Here is a 22,891-nt window from a genome sequence, read left to right as displayed (position 1 = left end):
ATGAACAAGAAACAGCACCAGGTCGGAGAGCCCCAGGTCAAGAGACACCTGTGGACATGGTCTGGGGTCTCCCTTGGCACCCCACACCCCCGTGCTCTGGCCCTTTCACCTGCCTCCTCTTTGGGACCAGCAGCCACCCTGAGCTACGGGCTGCCGTGCAGATGTAGGCACCTTTCCACGGACACACCCTTTCTTTCTCACCCTCCCCTCCTCCTGTGGTTCCTTTTGCTGCCATGGCCACTTGGACCAAATCCTGCTAGTCCTTTCAAGCCCTGGGTAGAGTCGGTCACCTTTTTGGTGAAGTCTGTTAGGAACCCTCTTTGGGATCCAAACCCCCATAGCCTCTGGGCTCTCTTGGCCTCTGGGCCTCTGCGCCTCTCCTCTCAATGCTGGGGACATTGCTTCTTTCTCCTTTAGGAGAAAGCCTGGGGGCTAGGCTGGCATGGAGCTGTCCGGGAGCCTGGCAGCCCACCAGGATTTAATCTAGGAGACCATGAGTCCCCCGGGAGGCCAGAGGTGGGCTGTGTGCTCTTCTCCAGCCCAGCTTCGGGATCTGGGTGATTCTCTGGTGAGAGGCGTGTGGGATGGTGGACAATGTTGTTGGTGTTGGAAGTGGTGGAGGTGGGTGATTTCAGGGGCTAGAGATGGCAGCCAGGACCCAGATGGGGGAGGGGGACATGGAGTTCCTCTTAGAAAGAGGTGGAGCCTTGGGTCAGAGAGAAGGAGTGAAGTTGGAGAGGGCACCTGAGGAGGAGTGAGGGGCATTGAAGCGTGGGGGACACGAGGGGATGGAGAGGGTAGGGGATCTGGGAACAGAGAGTCAAGGAGAGGCATGACCAAGGGTCAGAAAAAGGCAAAGGCTTCTTGGTCCCTAGACCATGTGTCCTTTCTCCGGCCTCAGCCTGCTTCACCTCTGTGGCCCTCGACATTGTTGGCCCATTGTGGGCCCGTGCTGCTTGTCCTATGGAAACAGACCTCCTCTGGAGACACAAGACTCAGTAGCCGGCTCCGGCCCTGGCCTCTGCCTCCCAGGATGGGCTAAGGCTGTCCACCCTGACCCAGCAGCTGTGTCAGTACCAGCCTGGGGTCCGAACAAACTGGCTACACACAGATTCGCCCATGGTCTCCTCCTTCTTTGTGGCCAGTTCCAGGGGGGACAATGCTGTTCCCTGGCGTCTATGGACAGTGCCAAGTGGAGATCTTTTCTGAGAACTTGGAAAAGAAAAATTCATAGTCCGTTTTACTCCCTACCCGCTACTATGTCCTTGCATGTTTTAATATGAAAATAATGCTTTAAATCACTGACTACTGGGGGAAAAAAAATGGACACTCTGGGGAAATGAAGCAAATGACCAGGACTGACTTGGTCTTGCCCTTTTCGTGGGTTTGGCATGAGTGCAGACCAGGAGCTCGGGCCCAGGTCTTCAGCCCCGCTTGGCTTGCACAGAGCATGTCTGCAGCGTCCACAGAACAGACGGTGGGCCGGTCACGCGTTGGCTGAAGACAGTGGCCTGCATTCCATGGAGCAGTGGGTGTGAGGACCCAGTGATTCACCCTGGGAACCTTAGGTGCCAGGCTGGAGGTCTGGGAGACTGGCCCTCTCCAGGCCTCCCTCTGGGACGGGCAGAAGCAGAAGGGAGCATCTAGGCCTATGCCTCTGGCCTGCAACCGCCACCCCCAGCTTCCGGGGAGCAGGCTGGGGGCTGGGGGTCCAGGCAGCGGCCGCCCCCTTGCCGACTAGAGGAAAGGGTGAGCTCACCCGCTGGCCCCCGCAGAATCAACCGGGTAGGAGAATAATTAAAATGCCAGAGGTTAGGAGGTGAAGTTACGATGGAAAGAATGAAGCCCGGCGCTGCCGCCGCTCGCCGGCTGCTCTCCCACCCCGCTCCCTCTGCCAAGCCCACATTTGATTTTTATTTCGGGAGCCGCCAGCACAGCACTTGGGAGGGAGCAGAGAAACCTCACTCCTGCCGGCCCTGCCACGTCTGGAGCTGGGGCCCCACGTAGGGGAGGGGCTCCTGGGGCCCTGAAGAAGAGCCTAGATGGCCCTCACCCCGGGACCAACCAGGCACAGGGGAGGGCGGCAAGTGGGACAGGAGTCGGGCTGGGAGGCAAGGAATGGAGACCCAGAAAGAGTGAAGGATATTCCTTCCTGTTTTCATTGCCCTTTGCCCCTTCGATTCACTCATTTGAAGTGAAGGAGAGAAAAAGCCTCCAGCCTCTAGCCTGCCCCCTTGTTCCAAATCCCCCCCCCCCCACTCTGGGGATGTCCAGTCCGTTGACACGTAAATGTATGTGGAAGGGCTCTCTCTCCCATCTTGGTCCTCATAATTTGCTGTGTGATCCTGGGGAAGTTACTATCCCTCTCTGGGCCTGTGTTTTTCTGTGAAATGGGAGGGTAGGTAAGACAAGCAGGTTCGTGTCTAGAGGCCTGGGCACTGTCTTCCGCAGGGCATCTTCTCCCAGGCACATCTCTTATGTGCCCCCCCCCTCCAGGCACTGGGAAATGGGGGAAGCTGCTGGCCCGTCCTCTGAAGAGCACTGAGCCCCTTCTTCCTGTAGACGGGAGCCTCGGGGGCCAACTCACATTTTCCTGCTCTCGGCTTTCTCTACCGCCCGTAATACACTCCAGATGGTTTCTCCATCCGAAAGCCGAGGCAGCAGATTCCAGAGGGAAAGTGGTTGGGCTCCTCTCTGGGCTCCTCTTTCCATCAGGCTGGAGAGGGGGCCTGGGTCAGGGACTGGGGTGGCTGGAAAAATGGAGTGGGGAGTGGGGGTGGCGTTAGATTGACGGGAAGAGGGTGGGAGATCTCCCCGGGCTCCTCTCTGCCAGACAAGGTGCTGGGATCAGTGGGAGAGACGGGGCTGTGCGGAGGGGGGGGGGGGGGCGCCACGGCCAAAAGCACCTCGTGGCTTCCCGCAGGTTCGCTCCCCGACAGGGCAGCCCACCAAGTACTGTTCAGGGGGCTCTGGGCCCCGGGCAGGAAAGCTTTCCAGGATTTCCAGTGCTGGGAAAAGAACAGCATCCAATGAGCCAGACACAAATCCTGACTCTGCCACTTTGAGGCTCTGCAAACTTTGACTTCTTAGAGCCTCCGTTTCCTCCCCTATGAAATGGGGACGGCTAAAGCGGATTGGGGTCATGGTGAGTGTGACGTGGATCATGGACAGAAAGGCTTCCAGGTGTCCAGAAATACCCAGGAGCTGCCTGGGGGACCCTCTGAGCACACAGCTTGCCTCCTCCTTAGGACAAAGCCCTGGACCGCCCTGACCAGGCACCCTCTCGCTGCAGCTTCCCAGTGGTTCCTTCTAGGACCCCAAGGGGACTTTAAGGCACCGTTTGGAGGCTGTTTTGGCCATAAGCCTGGGGAGAGGGTGCTATGGGCCTGAGTCTGAACCCAGGCCAGCGCTGGCCTCCTCCCAGGCCCCGCCCCCTCCACCTCAGCCTCTGAGGACTGAAGCCTGGGCCTCGAGAGCCACGTAGAATGAGGGGGCTGAGAAGGCGGGGCTGGGGGGGGGTGGGGGGCAGTCTCTCCCAGCCAGGCCCCGCCTGCCCCTCAACTTCCCTGCCAGGCCAGCCTCCCAGCCACGCTCAAGCCTTCTCCTCTCCGCCTCAGCTGTACCAAGGGGAGCGCTTCGATTTTTCCACCAGAAGAGCCAAGAGCAAAATGGGAAACAAATCCAGCCTGGTCCCCCTGCCTGACCCATGGGGAATGGAAGGAAGCGGACAGAAGCCCCCAACCCATTCCCTACCCCCACTCCTATTCCCCCACCCAGGACACAGGCCTGCTCCAGGATGCCTGGGGCCAAAGGCCTAACTGAGGAGGGGAGAGGAGAGGTTGGGGGGAACCCTCACTTCCCCACACCCACCACGAGGCAGAAAGTCTGGGGCTCACACTCTAGCTGCTCCCCCCATCCCTCGCCCTGGCTTTCTGGAAAAGAATGAGAAAAGAGGCCTCGTCTCTGAAGCTCTGCTTTGGGGATCATTATTAGAGGGGAAGGGATGGTTGCTGCTCTCAGGTGCTCCCCGTCTAGACAAAGAGATGGGACCTCCCAGCCCCCTTCCAATTAATAACCTCCCCCAGTCTCTTCCCCTCATTGGGCTCCCTCCTGCCCCCAAGCTCCCCTCCCTCACTGACACCGCCCTCACTGAGTAGCTCTCCCCACCAGCATATCCTGTTCCCTTGCCCACCTTCTCCACCTACCCCCCTTACCCTTCTCTGCAGTGAGCTTACCTCAGCCACTCCAGGAAACAGCCGCTGCACAGAGATGAACAGAGATGCAGGCAGGGTCCCAGCCAAAGTCCTGGACACCTGGCAGGCCTGAGTCTTTCCTTTCCTCACCCTATGAGGTGGTCCCCTCTCCTGGCCAAAGCCCGTCTCCCAGGGCTCAGGCCCCTCCCTGGGCTCAGGCGCCCCCCCCCACTCCTGCCCCCGCCCCCCACCCCCAGTTCTTGGGGTGCTGCCTGCATCTCCACTGGATGGGTTTCCTTCCCATCTGCCCACCGACACAGGCTACAGTCTCTCACCTCCCTGAGTCCCTGAAGCCCCACATCGCCTTCCTGGCTCTGTTCTCCCTTCCCAGCACACTTCTTCTAAGGGCTGTCTCAGCAGCCAGTGAGCTCATTCCTTAACCTGCCCCAATCTGGCTTAACTCTGGGACCCTGGAAGGAACTCTGTCTTCAGAAGGAATGAAGTTTTCCATGGAGGAAGATGGCATCAACCAGAGCCTCGACAACCTGTCCCACACAGAGTCTGCCTTTCCATAAAAAATTGCCAGGCGGCTGTCTTCTCCTCCTCCTCCTTGCCCTCCTCTTCCTTTCCCTCTTCCCTTCAGTTCCCTTTCCTTCAAGAGAAATTCAGTCCAGTCCGGAAGCCTTTGGATAAGTCAAGATAGATGACCCTGGGGGTTGGGGGTGGGGAACGCAGTGGTCCTGCAATGGTTTGGGGGCTCAAGTGAAGTAAGGAGGGCTTCTTTGCTTGGGAGGACAGCCAGAACAGGACCAGCAGTGGGGCAGGGGAGAGAGAGAGAGAGAGAGAGAGAGAGAGAAGAGAGTCAAAGCTCAATTGTGCAAGCAGATAACCTCACCCACATGTCAGCACTCAAGCAGGAAGAAGGCATCCAAGGAGGAAGGAAGATATCTGCGTGCAGGCCAGCTCCATGAGGGAGATTGGTTGGACCCCGAAGGGGCATTTGACAAAGGTAGTGGCCAAGTGTTGAGAAGGGGGTTCTACAGGGGATGAGAAGGGCATCCCTGAAAAGGAGAGGGCAGGGCATCCAAAAGGTGTGGAATATCAGAGCCTGTTGAGGTGAAGAGCCCATCCATGTGGGGAACAGAGTGGTGGTGGTGGCCTGGGGTAAAGTGTTGGAGCCCAGGAGGGCACAGGATGGGTCCCCATAGGGAGCAGGGGCAATGGGCCATTGGTTACCCATAGTGGAACCAATCCAATAAGGAAATATATTGAGGGAGTGAGCCAGGTTTCCCAATGCTGGCAAAGGATGTTAGAAGTATGGGAAGGGAGAAAACTATAATGAACCCTACAGTGTTGGTTTGGAATTGGAGGTATTGGTGAGAACTCATGATTTTCAAAGTAAATAGGTATAGAAATAAATGTTGATGTAAGTGTGTATGATATGTTTATGTTGTGTGTTTGTGTCAATGCATGTACATTTATATATATATGCATACATTTCCTAGCTTTACCCACTGAGAGGGCTTGGGAGCAGTGACATCCTAATAATAAAAAGCATAGCTAGCCCCCAAGTCTTGATTTCTTTCCTTTTTTTTTGGTTAAAATACAGTTGATACACCAAGTTAACATTAGTTTCAATAACACAGTGCACAATAACACAGTGATTCGACAGCTCTATACGTTATGCTATGCTCTAGTCTTGATTTCTGACTACCACTGTCCACCAGAAGAAACCAGGACTCCTTTCAGGAAATGGCTGATTACAGGGATGGGGCAGAGAGAGTACAAGACAAGCCTGAATCATCTTGTGCCAGAAAATAAAGAAGTACTCAGAAATGATTAAACAGAGTTACCATATGACCCAGCAATTCCATTTCTGAGCATACCCAAGACAAATAAAAACACGTGTCCACACAAAAACTTGTGCAAGAATGTTTACAGCAACATCGGTCTTAATAGACAAAAGGTGGAAACCACTCTCAAATGCCCATCAACTGATGAAAACAAACGAAACATGTTCTCCATACAATGGATGGAGTATTATTCAGCCACAAAGAGGAATGAAATAATTATACCCGGTACACCTCGGATGAGCCTTGAAAACATGATGCTAAGTGAGAAATGTCACATATTATTTGATTCCATTCATATGAAAGTCCAGAACAGGGAGATGTATAGAGACAGAAAGTAGATTAGTGGTTGCCTAGGGCCGAAGTGGGGACAGGGGGATATGAGGAAGATAGCTAAAGATTATAAGGTTTCCTTTTGAGACGTTGAAACTCTTCTAAAATTGACTGTGGTGATGGCGGCACCCATCTGTGAATGTACTAAAAGCCACTGAATTGTACACTGTAAATGGGTGAATTGTATGGTATGTGAATTACGCTCAATAAAGCTCTTCCAAAAATAAGTACTCAAAGAATGATGGAGACATGTCAAAAGAGTACAGAAGCTAGCTGGAAAGGACCTCCATTGGCTGGATGGGGTTCTTCTGAGCATCAAAATCATTAATGATATTAATAGATTCTTACTTACTGAATAAAATAGAAATCCACGATTCCATACTGATATATATAAATGAATACGTGGAAAGTCTGTCGAGGAATGTAATATTTACACATTCTCGAAGTACTTTCCTACAAAATGTGTGTCAATTATACAGGGAACAGGGTAACTTTAGAGTGGAGAAGGCTGGCAGACACCAACTTGATCAAGTAGTCAAAGTGAACATCACAGTGATGGGACAATCATGCCCTACCCAATAGGATGCAATAGGAGAGAGACATAGTATCATTTCTGTGACATTCTTACATGAAATGCTCCACCTGAATTTAATCATGAGGAAACACCAGACCGAGTCCAAGGTAAGAGATCATCTAACAAAACAACGGGCCTGTAATCTACAAGAGTGTCCTCAAAGTTAAGAAGAGACTGAAACACCATCCCATATTGGAGGAGACTAGAGATATCTGAGAACCACGTGTAACATATGATTCTGTCCTGGATCCTTTTGCTACAAGGACATTATTGGGGTCGCTGGTGATACATGAATGGGAGGTGTGGATTAGATGGTAGTAATGTTCCAGTGCTAATTTCCTGACTTTGATGATGGTATTGTGGTTATCCAGGAGGATGTCCTTCTTCATAGGAATCATACATTGAAGTGTTTGGGAGATGGTGGCAACTTACTCCCAGATGAGTTAGTGAAATTGTTTTTTGTATTATATTAGGGACCATTCTATAAGTTTGAGATTGCTTCAAATTAAATAAAATTAATCATCATGTATGTGAAGAAACGGGACTAGTTCCTGAAACCTAAGAGAAAAACAGATCATAGAAAATACAACCTCAAAGGAGACCCAGATATTAGAGTTATTGGACATTGTTTGTTGTTGTTGTTGTTGTTTTTCAATTCTGAGCTCACATCAAATGTAAAAAACTACATAGTTATAAAGGTCAGTAGTAAAACCTTTTCATCATTGTTCAGATCTGATTGGCCTTTTATATACACGCCCTCATTTTCTTTCATCCATCAACAAGTCCTCAGTTATCTGTTGTCATCTTTACAAACACACACACACACACGTGCATGCGTGTGCACCCACAGACAGACAGATACACACACACACACACATAGACCTAAGCCTTATTGTTTTAAATTACTTTAAATATTTGCTTCTCAGAACTACAGAGATCATGCATTAGGTAGACTGTAAGGTCTTCTGACGCTCAAATTTGGCTATTTTCATAAGACACGGTTTGAAAATAAGATAATACTGTGTAATAAAAGAGATAACAAGTTGTAGGCTTTCATAAAAGAATTGGGATTAATGAACAATAAAGAATCAAATGGAATCCTAGAATGGAAAAAATACAATAACTAAAATTAAGAACTTATTACACAAATCTTGTAATGTTATAGATGGAGCAGAAGAGAGAATTAGTGAGCTGGAAGAGAGTTCAGTAGGAAATACCTAGACTGAAGCACACCACAGAAAAAAAAAGATGGGAGGACACAGAAAATACTGTTAGTGTAACATGCAACACAACAGAAGTTCTAACATATGTTTCTGGATTCCAAAAAGGAGAAGAGAGAAATAATGGGGTAGAAATAATATTACTGGCCAAAATACACTAGCCAAAAATACTTTATACTTGACATAAGACTCAAACTAAATAGGATGATTACAAAGAAACCCTACTCAGGCGCACTGTAGTTAACTTGCTAAAGATTAAAAACAGAGATAAATCTTAAGAGGCACATTATTACTTTAAGGAAATGACCCAAAGACTGACAAGTTGAAGAGATGAAACATACACGATCTAAATGTGTTTTGAATATAGTTTGAATAGATGGGATTAACAGCATATTAGACATAGCAGAAGAAGAGATCAGTAGACTCAAAGCCGTATTATGATATAATAGCAGAATGTTTCTTTTCTTTTCTTTTTTTTTTTTAAAGATTTTATTTACAGACAGAGATCACAAGTAGGCAGAGAAGCAGGCAGAGAGACAGGGAAGCAGGCTCCCTGTTGAGCAGAGAGCCCGATGTGGGGTTCGATCCCAGACCCTGGGATCATGACCTGAGCCAAATGCAGAGGCTTTAACCCACTGAGCCACCCAGGTGCCCCTTCAGCAGAATGTTTCTGAAAGGAAGCACAAAGAGAAAAAAAAGAAGCACACCAAAAACATAAGAGAACCAGCGACCTATGAGAGGCTATCAAGTGCTCTAACATCCTAGTGGAAATCCTGAAAGAGAGGGGAAAGTGAAAAAGTAGTGACCCCAAATTTTCCAAATCTGACAAAAACTAGAAACCCAGAAATCAAAGGATCTCAACACTCATCACAAAATGACAGTGAGGTCTGTTATAATCAAGTTGCTGAAAGTCTGTGACAGTGAGAAAATATTAAAAGAAACTAGAGCAGAAAAAGGACATTACATACAAAGAGATAAAATTATCACAGCCTTATTGTCAGAGACTACACAAGCCAGAAGACAATAGAACATAATTTTTAAAGTTGTGAGTAAAAAAGATACTATTTAGGGGTGCCTGGGTGGCTCCCTGGGTGGGTTAAAGCCTCTGCCTTCTGCTTGGGTCATGATCTCAGGGTCCTGGGATCGAGCCCTGCATCGGGCTCTCAGCTCAGCAGGGAGCCTGCTTCCCTCTCTCTCTTCCTGCCTCTCTGCCTATTTGTGATCTCTCTGTCAAATAAATAAATAAAAATCTTTAAACACACACACACACACTTAAAAAAAAAAAGATACTATCCAACCTAAATCTCTAAGCTTAGAGAAAATATCTTGAAAAAGAAGGTGAAACAAAAACTTTTTGACACACACGAAAGTGAAGGAACTTTATCATTTGTCAGCCAGCACTCTAACAAATGTTAAAGTTTTTCAGGCACAAGGAGCATGACGGCAGATGGAATTTGGATCTACACAAAGGAATAAATAGAATCTGAAATGGAAAATATGTGGTTAAATATAAAATATATTTTTATATATTTTATAATATAAAATATATTTTTGATATTTAAAAATTTGTTTAATAGACAACTATTTAAATAAAAAAGAATAAAATATATTGTGGGGCTTATCACATGTAGAAATGAAATGTGTAATGACACATACTATTAGAGGGGAAAATGGGACTATACTATTTTTTAAAAAATTTATTTGACACACAGATTGAGAGAGAGAAATCACAAGTAGGCAGAGAGGCAGGCGGTGGGGGGGGTGGTGAGGGAGCAGGCCCCCTGCTGTGCAGAGAGCCCAATGTGGGGCTCGATCCCAGGACCCTGAGATCATGACCTGGGCTGAAGGCAGAGGCTTAACCCACTGAGCCACCCAGGTGCCCCGGGACTATGCTATTTTAAGTTTCTAATTTTTACACAACGTGATATAATGTCATTTGAAGGAAAACTGTTATAAGTTAAAGATCCATATTTTAAACCTTAGATCACGTGTTGGCAAAATTTTCCTGTAAAGGGCCAGATAGTGAATATCTTAGATGTCAAAGGTCACAGCCTCTGCTGCAATTCCCCTGTTGTCATAGAAAAGCAGCCATAGGGGCACCTGGGTGGCTCTGTGGGTTAAAGCCTCTGCCTTCAGCTTAGGTCATGATTCCAGGGTCCTGAGACGGAGCCCCACATCAGACTCTCTGCTTAGCAGGGAGCCTGCTTTCTCCCCTCTCTCTCTCTCTGCCTGCCTCTCTACCTACTTGTGATCTCTATCAAATAAATAAATAAAAATCTAAAAAAAAAAAAAAGCAGCCATAGACAATATGTAAATGAGTGAACATAGCTGTGTTCCAATAAAACTTTATTTGTGGACTCTGAAATCTGAATTTCAAACCATTTTCATGTATCATAAAATATTATTCTTCTTTTGAATTTTTCAACCTTCGAAAAATGTTAAAACTGTTCTTGACAAACCTCTCAGGCAGAAGAAGCTAATTTATGAGATACTCTGTTCTCAAAGTTCTCATAACTCATAACTGTTCTCTACTCTCATAACTCCCCACTCCTTACATGTGGGTGGGCATGGTGACTTCCCTCCAAACAGTCCAGTATGGAAAAGGATGAAAGGTTAATGTTAGAGAATCAGCCAGATGATCGAGCTTCACATAAACATTGATAAGTCAGTTTGATAGTATGCACTCGTGATGTGATTAAAATGACACTTCACCTGTGTGATCTTCCTTAAAAAAACATCAACAGATATAGAAAAAACATTAAACAAAATCCAACCTATTCACGACAGCAAACTAGAAATAGAGGAAAACATCTTCCCTTAGCAATTATAGAAAAGCTGAAGGAAAAAAAAAAGTGAGCAAAGAGAGAACTTAAACCAATATGAGCTATATATATGTATATATATATATATATATATATATATATATATATATCAGTGTAGCCAATAACTTCAGGTTCATGTGCATAGAACAATTACCAAAATTGACCTTATACTAGGTCACACATAAAGTTTTGGAAAATGTCAAATAATGGAAATCATACAGAGTATGATCTCAGTCAACCATGGAATTGGGCTAGCAATCAGTAACAAAAGGATAACTTGAAAATCTCCAAATGCTTCAATATTAAGCAACACATTTTTTAAAAAAAGATTTTATTTATTTGACAGAGAGAGATCACAAGTAGGCAGAGAGGCAGGCAGAGAGAGAGAGAGAGGAGGAAGCAGGCTCCCTGCTAAGCAGAGAGCCCGATGTGGGACTCGATCCCAGGACCCTGAGATCATGACCTGAGCTGAAGGCAGCGGCTTAACCCACTGAGCCACCCAAGCGCCCCAAGCAACACATTTCTAAATAACCTATTACTTAAAGAAAAATTATGCTTACTATCCGAAAATATTTTAAATAAATAATGACAAAATATATTAAACTTGGGATGTACCTGAAACAGTTCTTAGAGGGAAATTTATGGACATACATAGAAAGGAAGAAAGTTTGAGAAGTCATTTAAAATAACAAAATAAACCCCCTAGCAGAACAAACCTAATAAAATAGAAGGGAGAAATAATAAATACCAAGAATGACCATGAAAGAAAGAAAGGGCACCAATTATCACCATCAAGAATAAAATATCCTCACAATAAATCTTACAGACAATTAAAATATTATGAGGATATTTTAATGACTCTATGCCAATAAACTTGAAAATTTTGATGAAATGTACAAATTCACTGAAAAGCATGACTTACCAGTCTTACAGAAGACAACATAAAGAATAGTCTTATGTCTATTAGAAATATTTGCCAGTAATTAAATATTTTCCTACAATGAAAATTGTAGGTCCAGTAAGGCTTCACTGGTCAATTTTTCCAAACATTAAAGAAAGAAATTACACCAGTTTTACACAAACTCTTAATAGAGGACAGAGACAGAGAGAGATAGAGAGAGAACTTCCTAACTTTTTGGATGAGGGTGACATAATCTTGATATTAAAATCCACCTAGGACATTATCAAAAGTGTAACTACAGAATAATATCTGTTAAAATATGGATATAAATTCTAAACAAAATAATAACAATAAAATCCAGTGTTATGTGAACATGATATTGCATCATGACAAATTTGAGTTCATTCCAGGAATGTGAGGTAGCCTCTACCTTTGGAAATCTGTTATATTATTTACAACATTAAAAGTATAAAGGAGTAAAGTCATATTTCAACAGATGTGAAAAAATTCAATAAAAATTCAACATTTATTCATGAAAAAAATTTCATAGCAAACTAGGAATAAAAGGAATATTGTTAATTTGATAATATCAAACAAAAAAGCTATAAAAATATCACATTTAATAAAGTATTAGAAGCTATCATTTTGACACGGGAACAAAGGAGGATGCCCTCCACCATCACTTCTATTTAATTCTGTGGGAAACCCTAGCCATTGCAATTAGACAAGGAAAAGAAATAAGATGTGAGATTTGAGAAGGGGGGAAAAAAAACTGTAGTCATTTGTTGATGGCCTGATTATGTATGTTGAGAATCTCAAAAAATCTATAAGTATGCTAGAAGAGAGAATAAATTTAGCAAGGTTACTAGAAACAAGATCAATACACAAAACCAACTGTATTTTTATAAGTTGACAATAAGCAATTAGAAAATGAAAAAAGATTTCACTGACAATAGCATTTTTTTAATTAAAAAACCCTAAATACTTAGGAACAAAATCTGATAAAATATGTTTATAATCTACAGAGTATTACTGAGAGGAAAAGAGACTATTTATTAATTTATGTATTTATTATTATTATTTTTTAAAGACTTAATTTATTTATTTGACAGACAGAGATCACACGTAGACAGAGAGAGAGAGAGGAGGAAGCAGGCTCCCTGCCGAGCAGAGAGCCCGACGCAGGGCTCGATCCCAGGACCCTGGGATCATGACCTGAGCCGAAGGCAGAGGCTTTAACCCACTGAGCCACCCAGGCGCCCCTGTATTTATTATTTTAAGTAGGCTCTACACCCAATATGGAGCTCAACATGGGACTCACAACCCTGAGATCGAGACCTGAGTTGAGATCAAGAGTTGGATGCTTAACTGAGCCACTCAGGCACCCCGAAAAGAAACTTTATAAAAAAGAAATAGGGATATATTATGTTCATTAATAGTGTCAATATTGCAAAGTGGTCAGTTCTTCCCTCAACTGGCTAACAGATTCTATTCAACCTTAATAAAACTTAATACACTGCCAGTTACAATTAAAAATGGTGAAACGTCTTTGGAAAACAGTTGGGTAGAAACCATTGGTCAGTTTCTACAAAGGACACATGTAACATTGCTATGTGATCCAGCAATTCCAATCTTAGGTATATGCCCAAAAGAAATGAAAACATGTCCACACAGGGACACCTGGGTGGCTCAGATGTTTAAGCATCTGCCTTCAGTTTAGGTCATGATCCCAGGGTGCTGGGATCAAGTCCTGCATTGGGCTCCTTGCTCAGCAGGAGCCTGCTTTTCCTTCTGCCTGCTCTGCCTGCTGCTCTCCCTGCTTGTGCTCTCTCTCTGACAAATCAGTAAGTAAAATCTTAAAAACAAAACCAAAGTATGTCCACACAAAAATTTGCACATGACTGTTCACAGTGGCATAATTATTAAATGCTCAAATATGGAAACAGCCCAAATGACCATCAACTAATGAATAAATAGATAAATAAAATGTGCTACATCTGTACAATGAAATATTATTCAGTCATAAAAAAGAGTGAAATACTGACACATGCTACAACATGGATGAACTTTGTAAACATTACACTAAGTAAAAGCAAGTCATAAAAGACCACATATTTCATGATCCCATTTATGTGAAAAGTCCAGAATAGGCAAATTGATAAAGACAGAAAATGGAATTAATGATTGCCTAGGGTTTGAGTGGGAAGGAGTGATTGCTAGCGGACATTGAGTTTTCTTGAAGGGTGATGAAAATGCTATAAAATTTATTGTGCAAATGTTTGCACAACTCTGTGAATGTAATAAAACCCACTGAATCTATTCACTTATTTGAGTGGATGATTTGTATGGCATGTGAATTAAATTTCAAAGCTCTTAGTTTTTTTAAAACTCAATGAAATATTTATGAAGGCTTTTTTGGAGGAAATTGATAAGTTGATCCTAAAATTTACATAGAAATTCAAAAAGCAAAAGATAACAAAGATGGTCTTTTTTTTTAATATTTTATTTATTTATTTGACAGAGAGAAATCACAAGTAGATGGAGAGGCAGGCAGAGAGAGAGAGAGGGAAGCGGGCTCTCTGCTCAGCAGGGAGCCCGATGCGGGACTCGATCTCAGGACCCTGAGATCATGACCTGAGCCGAAGGCAGCGGCTTAACCCACTGAGCCACCCAGGCGCCCAACAAAGATGGTCTTAAAGAAGTATGAAGTTGGGGCATCTCGGTGGCTCAACCAGTTAAGTGTCAGCCCCTAGCTCAGGTCATGTTCCTGGGATCAAGCCCCACATTGGGCCCCCTGCTCAGTGGGGAATCTGCTTCTCCCTTTCTCTGTGACCCTCCCCCAATTTGTGCTGGCTCTCTCTCTCTCTTTCAAATTAATAAATAAAATCTTAAAAAAAAAAAAAAACTATGAAGGTGAAGGACATAAACTAGCTGCTAGGAAAACTTATTTCAAAGCTACAAAAATTAAAACAATAAAACAGTTAAAACTTATAGTTAAATAGATTGATAAAAATACAGTGGAGTGTCCAGAAGCAGATCCACACTTAAGAGGTCCAATGATATGATATGGGAAAAGAATGACCTTTTCGATAAATGGTACTGGATAAATTTATTATCCATTTTGGGGGAAAAGAAAACTTTGATTCTTACCTCGAACTATAAAGAAAATTCATCCTATGAGGTGCCTGGGTGGCTCCGTGGGTTAAAGCCTCTGCCTTCGGTGCAGGTCATGATCTCAGGGTCCTGGGATTGAGCCCTGCATTGGCTCTCTGCTCCGCGGGGAGCCTGCTTCCTCATCTCTCTCTCTCTCTCTCTCTCTCTGCCTGCCTCTCTGCCTACTTGTGATCTCTGTCTGTCAAATAAATAAATAAAGTCTTAAAAAAAATAAAAAAGTAAAATTCATCCTAGGTCTATCCTTAATACAAATGGAAAGGACAATAGAAATACACCTTTGCAATATGAAAGAAAACCATTTGTCTCGTGGAACTATATACCCAATAAAATGATCAGTTGAGTGTGAGGGTCAATTAGAGACATTTTCAGATATTCGAAGTTTCAGAAATTATATCTCCATTGCACACCTTCTCTAGAACCTGTTGGAGGATGTACTTCTAAAAACAAGAGAATAAGACAAGAAACAGGAAGATATAGCCTTCAGGAAATGAGGGGATAGATGTAGGAGAGAAGCAAAGGAAACCCTAAGGAGGTTGGTGGAAGGTTCATGGGGGTTCATGAGGGTTATAGAGACATGGGATTGGGATGGATCCATGGTCTGCAGGAGAGATTGCTTCAAGAAAAGGAAACTGACAGAATACGTCATGTGTCCAAACGTTATAGCAAGGGATTTGGACAAGTGGGGTTGAAATAGTGGTCGTTAATTAGGAAACTAAATGAACACCAACAGCAACAATGAAAAGACAACTACTAACTCTAGAATAAAGAGCAAAAGTGATTATAGTACAGCATACAGTGCAGACGTGAATAACAATTACATGGTCATAATAGGGTAAGCACAGAAAACTGGTCTAACCCACACCATCATATAACCACATTGACAGGTTGGGTGGGACTGGAAGTGTGATCAAGTGTGGTAGAGGCAAGGAATTAAAAAGAATTAAATCCTCATCTTCTATCCTGGAAGTCAAAAGAGAACGGCCACAACTGAAAAATCAAGAATTGGCAACAAAGGCTTGTTATTTAGATACAAATTCTCTCTCAAAAAAATAAAATCAGTTGATTGAATGGAAAATCATGACTTGGGGAAGCAAGAAATAGGTATGAAGGGATCTGGGACTGCTATTTTTCTTTACATGCCCAGTAAGCTCTTTGCCTCTTAAACCATGTACATATATATCCTTGGCAAAACTTAAAACTACATTTAAAAAAAAATGTGCACAGTAAAAGAAAAAGAAAGCTTCTAGAAGAAAACAGTGGAGAATAGCAAAAGAAAACAAACCCATTATTTTAGAATTAGGCAAAGAATTCTTAAATAACATGCATAGCTAACCATAAAGAAAAGATTGTATCTTTGTAAAATCAAAGACTTAAATTTATTAAAAGACATGATTGAGTGAAAAGGCAAGCCACAGAGTGAAAGATATTTTCAATATATGTATCTGTCAAAGATCTTGTATCCAGAATATATTAAAATTATCTTATAAAATAAGAGAAGGGCGCCTGGGTGGCTCAGTGGGTTAAGCCGCTGCCTTCGGCTCAGGTCATGATCTCAGGGTCCTGGGATCGAGTCCCACATCGGGCTCTCTGCTCAGCAGGGAGCCTGCTTCCTTCTCTCACTCTCTATCTGCCTGCCTCTCTGCCTACTTGTGATCTCTGTCTGTCAAATAAATAAAATCTTAAAAAAAAAATAAATAAATAAATAAAATAAGAGAAAAAGACAATTTCATTTTAAAAAATGGGAAGGACAACATACTTTTCATAGAAGAAGGTATACAGATAGCTAATATATAACCCTAAAGGCATTCAACAGAGTTATCGGAGAAATGCAAATTAATACCACAAGGAAATACCACTACACATTCACCAGAACAACTAAAATTTAAAAGACTGATAATACTAAGTGTTGGTAAAGATGGGGCCAATGGAACTCTCACATTGCTGGGACAAGGAAAATTTGTACCACACTTTACAAAAATCCTGGCAATAACTACAAAAACTGAGCATATGCTTTCATTATAATTCAATAATTCCATCCTCAAATATCTATCCAATAGAAATCCAATAGAAATGCACACATGTATGCACCAAAAGGGCATTGCAGGGTTGAGTTTAGCCACATTACTCCAAATGGTAAAAAAAAAAAAAAAACTAGAAAGAATCCAAGTAACCATCAGTAATGGAATGGGTAGATAAATAGTGGAATATTCATTCAATGGAATACTATACAGCAATGCCAAAGAACCATCTACTGCAATGCGCAAAAACATGGACAAATCTCACAAACATAACATTGAGTCAATGAAGTTAGTCACAAACAAAAGAATAAACTATGCATCTCATTTACATAATGTTTAAAAATAAGCAAAATTATTCCATAGTGCTAGAAGTTAGTTATCTTGGGGAGGGCAATAATCAGATGGTGTATGAGGGAGACTTCTAGGGTGTTGGCAAAATTCCACTTAGTAAAAGCTCAAGAAGTATGCTCTTAAGATTTGTGCATTTTATTTATTTATTTGAGAGAGAGAGAGAGAGAGTGTGTGTGTGTTCGAGTGTGAGTGAGAGGTGGGGGAAGGGCCAGAGGGTCAGGGAGAGGAGAGAAAGAGGATCTCAGGTAGGCTTCACACTCAGTGCTCAGTTTGGAGCCTGATCAAGGGCATGATCTCACAACCCTGAGATCTTGACCTGAGCTGAAATCAAGAGTTGGATGCTTAACCCACTGAGCCAACCAGGTGCCCCAAGATTTGTGCACTTAAAAAAAAAAAAAAAAGATTTTATTTATTTATTTGAGTGAGAGAGAGAGAGAGTACAAGCAGGAGGAGAGAGAGAGAAGTAGACTCCCCGATGAGCAGAGAGCCTGACATGGGGCTCCATCCCAGGACCCCAGGATCATGACCTGAGCAAGAAACAGACACTTAACCAACTAAGCCACCGGGTGCCCAGATTTCTGCACTTTAACGTAAGTATGCTATACCTCAGTTTTTAAAATTCCTCTTCCTGTCTCTTTCCCCTTTCATCTTTCCCTTATTTTCCTTTCACTTCCTTCCTTTCCTTTGCTTTCCCTTCTCTACATGAACAATTTAGCCCTAAAATCATTAAGTAGGACAGAGCAAAGTAGGTGCCAGTGGTTGTAGTAGTGGAAGCCACAGTGGTCCAGAGGAAGGTATCAGAGCCAGAGGAGGGAGATGAGAGCAACCACCTCAGGGAGGGGGTGGCTGGCATGGGCAGTCAGTCTGAAAGGGTGATAAGGGTCCATGCATTGGAATGGTTCCATCCAATTTATTAGAGCCTGGGTGAGGAGGGCATCCCTGTGTGGGGATGATCTGGCATTGGGAAGCCACAGTCATGACATAACCATGTATGTGGTTATAAACATGCCATGTTCATAACCATGTTATGACATGGTCATAAACATACCATGGTATGTTTAAGAAGTATTCCTTGTATATGGGGTGGCTATGTGGGGGTGTCAGATTAAGAAAAGTAAGGAGGGCATCCACAGAGGGGGGTAACCAAGTGTGAGGAGTCAGCCTGAGTGGCATGGGAAAGGCAGTTCTGCAGAGAGTTGCCTGGAATGAGATAACAGAGCCCAGTGCAGAGAGTGGATAGGATCCACATGAGGACGAAGTGGCAGCAGAAATGGGGATTTGTTACAAACAGGGGACTAGATCAAAGAAGTAAATATACTAAAGACAATGGAAGTCAGGTTTCTTGTTGGAGGACATTACATGTAAGCAAAAGGAGAAAGCTAGAATGAACCCTGTGGTTTTGGATTAGGATTGGAGGGTATCTGAATCAATCTATAGTTTTCGATGTATAAAAATAAACAAATAAATACATGTAGATGGGAATATGTCTAGGTGTATGTATTCCCTAGTTCTGTCCTTTGAGAAGGGTTAGAAGCAGTGACATTCTAAAAGCAATGAGCACTTAGCACCTACATCTTGGCTTCTAAGTACCCCTTTCCACTAAAAGGAACCAGAAGTCTTTGAAGAAATGTCTGGCTCCAGGCCCAGGACAGGGAAAATACAAAATGAGACTGGGGCATCTTGTACCACAAAGGAAGGAATTATTCAAAGAACAATAGGGACTATATTAGTTTGCTAGAACAAAATACTGCAGGTTAGGGGGCTAGAACAAGAAAAATCTATTTTCTCACTGTTCTGGAAGCTAGAAGTCCAAGATCAAGGTGCTGGCAGGTTTGGTTTCTCCTAAGGCCTTTCTCCCAGCTTTCAGATGACAGCCTTCTGGTTGTGTCCTCACATGTCCTTTCCTCTGGCCATCTTGGTGTCTCTTTCACCTCCTATAAGAACGCCAGTCCTATTGGTTTAGGGGCCCACCCTTTTGACCCCATTTAACCTAATGATCTCCTTACAGGCCCCATCTCCAAATGCAGTCGCATGGAGGGTTAGGGCTTCAACAAGAACTTTGGGGGAACATAATTCAGTCCATAACTGGGACAAATCCAAAAGACACAGATGTCAGCTTGAAGAGGTTCTGAATCTGGACAGAATCTGGACAATTTGGACATCAAAAGAAATAATATTAACACTGATATAAATAAATGAAGAAATAAATGAAGAAAAGATGAAGATTTCCATTGAGTATAATAACAGAAGGGATGGTGGAACTAGATAGTCACTATTTGGCAACTATCATAATAACAATATTTCAGCCAAGAGAGAGCAAAGGCTACTAAAATTAATATCCAAGTTGGATGACAAATGGGAGTTTGCATAGTACTTTAGAAAGTACCTCCCCATGAGAAAACATTAAACTAGGGAAAGGGATAACCTTACAATAGATAAACCTGGCAGACAACATCTTAAGCCATCAAAGTGAGCATCGTCAGTAATGGGAGAAAGGAAAATCATGCATCACCCGATAAGGAGCCGTGAGACCACAGCATCACTTCTGTGACGCTCCTGCCTGCAAATGCGCAACTTGAATCTAAATTGTGATGCTGGATTGGATCTTTTGGCCACAGACAACAATATTGGGACAAATGGTGAGATGTGAATAAATTACAATAATGCATCTCTAATTTCTGTGGTTGCCTCGTGGTTATTTAGGAGAACGTCACTGTTCCCAGGATTTATCCTATTCCGGGGCGATGGGACATCATGTTGAAAATTTGTTCTCAGACGCTTTAGGGGAAAAAAATGTCTGTGCTATTCTTGGAACTTCTGTGTAAATTTGAAATTATTTCCAAACAAGAAGAAAAAAACATGGTGACAAAAAAGCTTATAAAAATTATGTGTATGGAAAAAGTATGTGTGTGTATATATGCTAGCAGCCAAGGGGTAGGATATTTTCGACATCTATGGCTTCTGCCTTCCCTTGCTTTCATTCCTCTTTCCTCCAGAAATAGTGTCCAGATTTTATTTGGGGGATCTGCCCCTCCCCCACTCTTGGTCCATGTGTTGCTGGTGTGGGCACATGCCCAGGTCATCTAGCCTATTTCTTTCGCCTGGCCACCGTCATTGGTTTGGGAAGGGCTCAAGTCAGCCCAATATAGGTCAACACTGGGATTTTTTTTTTTCTGAAACTATTGTGAAAGGAACTGTTTTTCTCCTGGGGTTGCTTAACTTTTGGAAAATAAACCTGGGGTTGCTTGAGACCACCCCATGGAGCCGGACTGTCTCAGGGCACAGGAAGCCATTTTAGAGGAAAGGAAAAAGAAGATACAGAGAAACTGAGTCCTCTTGATATCATTTAGCCCATAGACCCAGCTGTACTTGGACTTCTGGGTTCAGTAAGCCAAACATCCTTAATTTTCTGCTTAAGCCACTTTGAGTTAGGCTCTTGGCACTTACCACTAAAAGAATCATGACTAATGTTAGGAATTCCTCATTCAGCTGGGCTGGAGTTCAGGGGGAGGAAGAGAGAGAGAGCTGGAGCTGCCAGCCAGACATGACAGGGCCTCTGGGCATCGGCATTCAGTGGGAGTGTGGGGCCTTCAGGCACACTTGAAGGTAGTTTGGGAGAAATGGTGAGCAGGTGGCAGGGAGACAATTGCCAAACAGAAGTCCTTGAGTGACTCTGGGCAAAGCTCGGAGGCTTAAGACTTTATCCCCAATCAACCCCACCTCACAAGAGCTGCCCAGCCCGCAGCCCAGTGGCCACACCCTTGGCAGAGCCCTGACTAGAGCCATTTGTAGACTTGGTCCCGCTCCCCACTTCCAACCTCATGGTGACTTTGCTTTGCCTTTCTTCACTCAACCTCCATTTACAATGTGCCTTTTTTCTGGTTTGTGCAATTGAACGTCGGGACAACTCTATGAGGGCAGTGGGGGCCGATGATTCCCACTTTACAGGCTTAGAGAGTAAGTCTCAGAGAGCTAAAGCAACCTGCCCAAAGTCACACAGCCGTTCAGTGGCAGAGCAAGGACGAGGGGACAGGGCTCCTCTCTCCAAGTCCAGCTCTTTCTAGAGCTCTCGGAACTTTGGAATTTCTGAGCTTGGGCTGAGGGCTGGCAGCTCTACCCTGGGATGCAAGGTGTGACAGAAGACAGAAACTCTCCCGTTGGATTTTGCAACTGCCCTTGAGTGATTGGGGACTGGGGTCTGGCTTTCAGGGGCACATGAACTTTCAGGAGAGGGGAAACAAGTGGGAACAGTGTCAGGGTTTAGGATGCTGACTGGGGCTGGGTAGGCGAACTTCACAGAATACTCAATTCCAGGGGCAGGATGCCCCATGCCACGTGTTGGGCAGGGCCCTGAGGAGTCAGGAATTGAGAAAAGATTAGGTTGGACCCTACAAGGAAGAAGACTGCCAGGTTTATCTGTTAGTGGAAGAGATTTGTACAAGGGACAGTAAACCGAAAACACAAAGGAGATTCATAGTAATGACATATTACCTAACGTATGACACAGGCTTCCTTATGCCAGCTCCTGTTCTAAGTGCTTTAACTTCTCACAGCAACCCTATGAGAAAGATCTATTATTATCCCCATTTCAGGAATGAGGAGACTGAGTCACAGGGCTGTTAAAGGAGGGGCTAGGGTTGGGACTGGAAGTCTGAGCCCAAGCACTCTAGAGCACCTCCATTCAGCTCCTACCAGATTCACTGAGCATCTACTGCATCCCAGGCTCTGGGCTGCTGGCGGAGCCAGGATGGACACGACAGACAGACAGACAGCCCTGATCCTCCCAGAGCTGCTCAGAGCGGGAGGGTGGGATGGGGGAGGGCCTGGGCTATCTAGGGGAAGTGTAGGTCCTGTGGAAGCCTGATGCGGGCTGGCGGGTCAGAGCCGGCTTTCTGCAGAGCTGGTAGCCAGGGTGAGTCTCTGAAGGATGAGAAAGGAGGCCAGTAGGTGGAGAGGAGAATGCTCCAGGCAGAGGAGGGGCAGGAGGCAAGGAAGGCTTCAAATCGCCCCTGAAACCCCTGGAGGGTGTGCAAGGTCACGGGGCTCCCGCGGTGCAAGGTTCCTGGACCTGGCCGCTAGGGGAGCCCTGTGCACTGAGGGGCCCTGGGCAAGCTGCCTGAGAGCCCTCCTTGGGGGGGGGGGGCCCATTTCCCGAAATGCAAGCGGGACACAGTGAAGACAGGCAGGACGGCCCCCGGATTGTAGAGACATGGAAGAAAATGAGTGACTGGACACAGTGACTGGCCAGAGCAGGGTGGGTGATGGAAATCGTACGTGTGTGTGAGTGTGTGTGTGTGTGTGTGTGTATATAATGAGCCAAGGTAGCCCTCTAGGCACAAGATTCAAACCAAGGAAAACTGGGCCCGGTGGGGCCAGGGTGAGCTCACCTGGAGGGGGCCAGGACCCCAGGGGTGCCGGGGTCTCGGTGAGCTCTTTCGCCGCCCTTCGGGCCCTC

The 22,891-nt window shown here is 44.5% G+C and overlaps 2 non-coding genes across 2 annotated transcripts; both read right to left on the bottom strand.

The window, feature by feature from the left end:
* Positions 1–7,608: 7,608 nt before the first annotated feature.
* On the bottom strand, positions 7,609–7,678 carry LOC123389241. The gene has a single exon (XR_006603833.1). It is a non-coding gene; the product is annotated as a small nucleolar RNA U2-30 (small nucleolar RNA).
* A 192-nt stretch (positions 7,679–7,870) lies between these two features.
* Positions 7,871–7,950, bottom strand: LOC123389244. Its single transcript, XR_006603836.1, has one exon. It is a non-coding gene; the product is annotated as a small nucleolar RNA U2-19 (small nucleolar RNA).
* Positions 7,951–22,891: the final 14,941 nt, after the last annotated feature.

This window comes from Mustela putorius, unplaced genomic scaffold, assembly GCF_011764305.1.
Source record: "Mustela putorius furo isolate JIRA1106 unplaced genomic scaffold, ASM1176430v1.1 tig00003962_pilon_pilon_pilon, whole genome shotgun sequence".
Classification (NCBI taxonomy): domain Eukaryota; kingdom Metazoa; phylum Chordata; class Mammalia; order Carnivora; family Mustelidae; genus Mustela; species Mustela putorius.
This window is presented reverse-complemented; position numbering and strand designations above follow the sequence as displayed.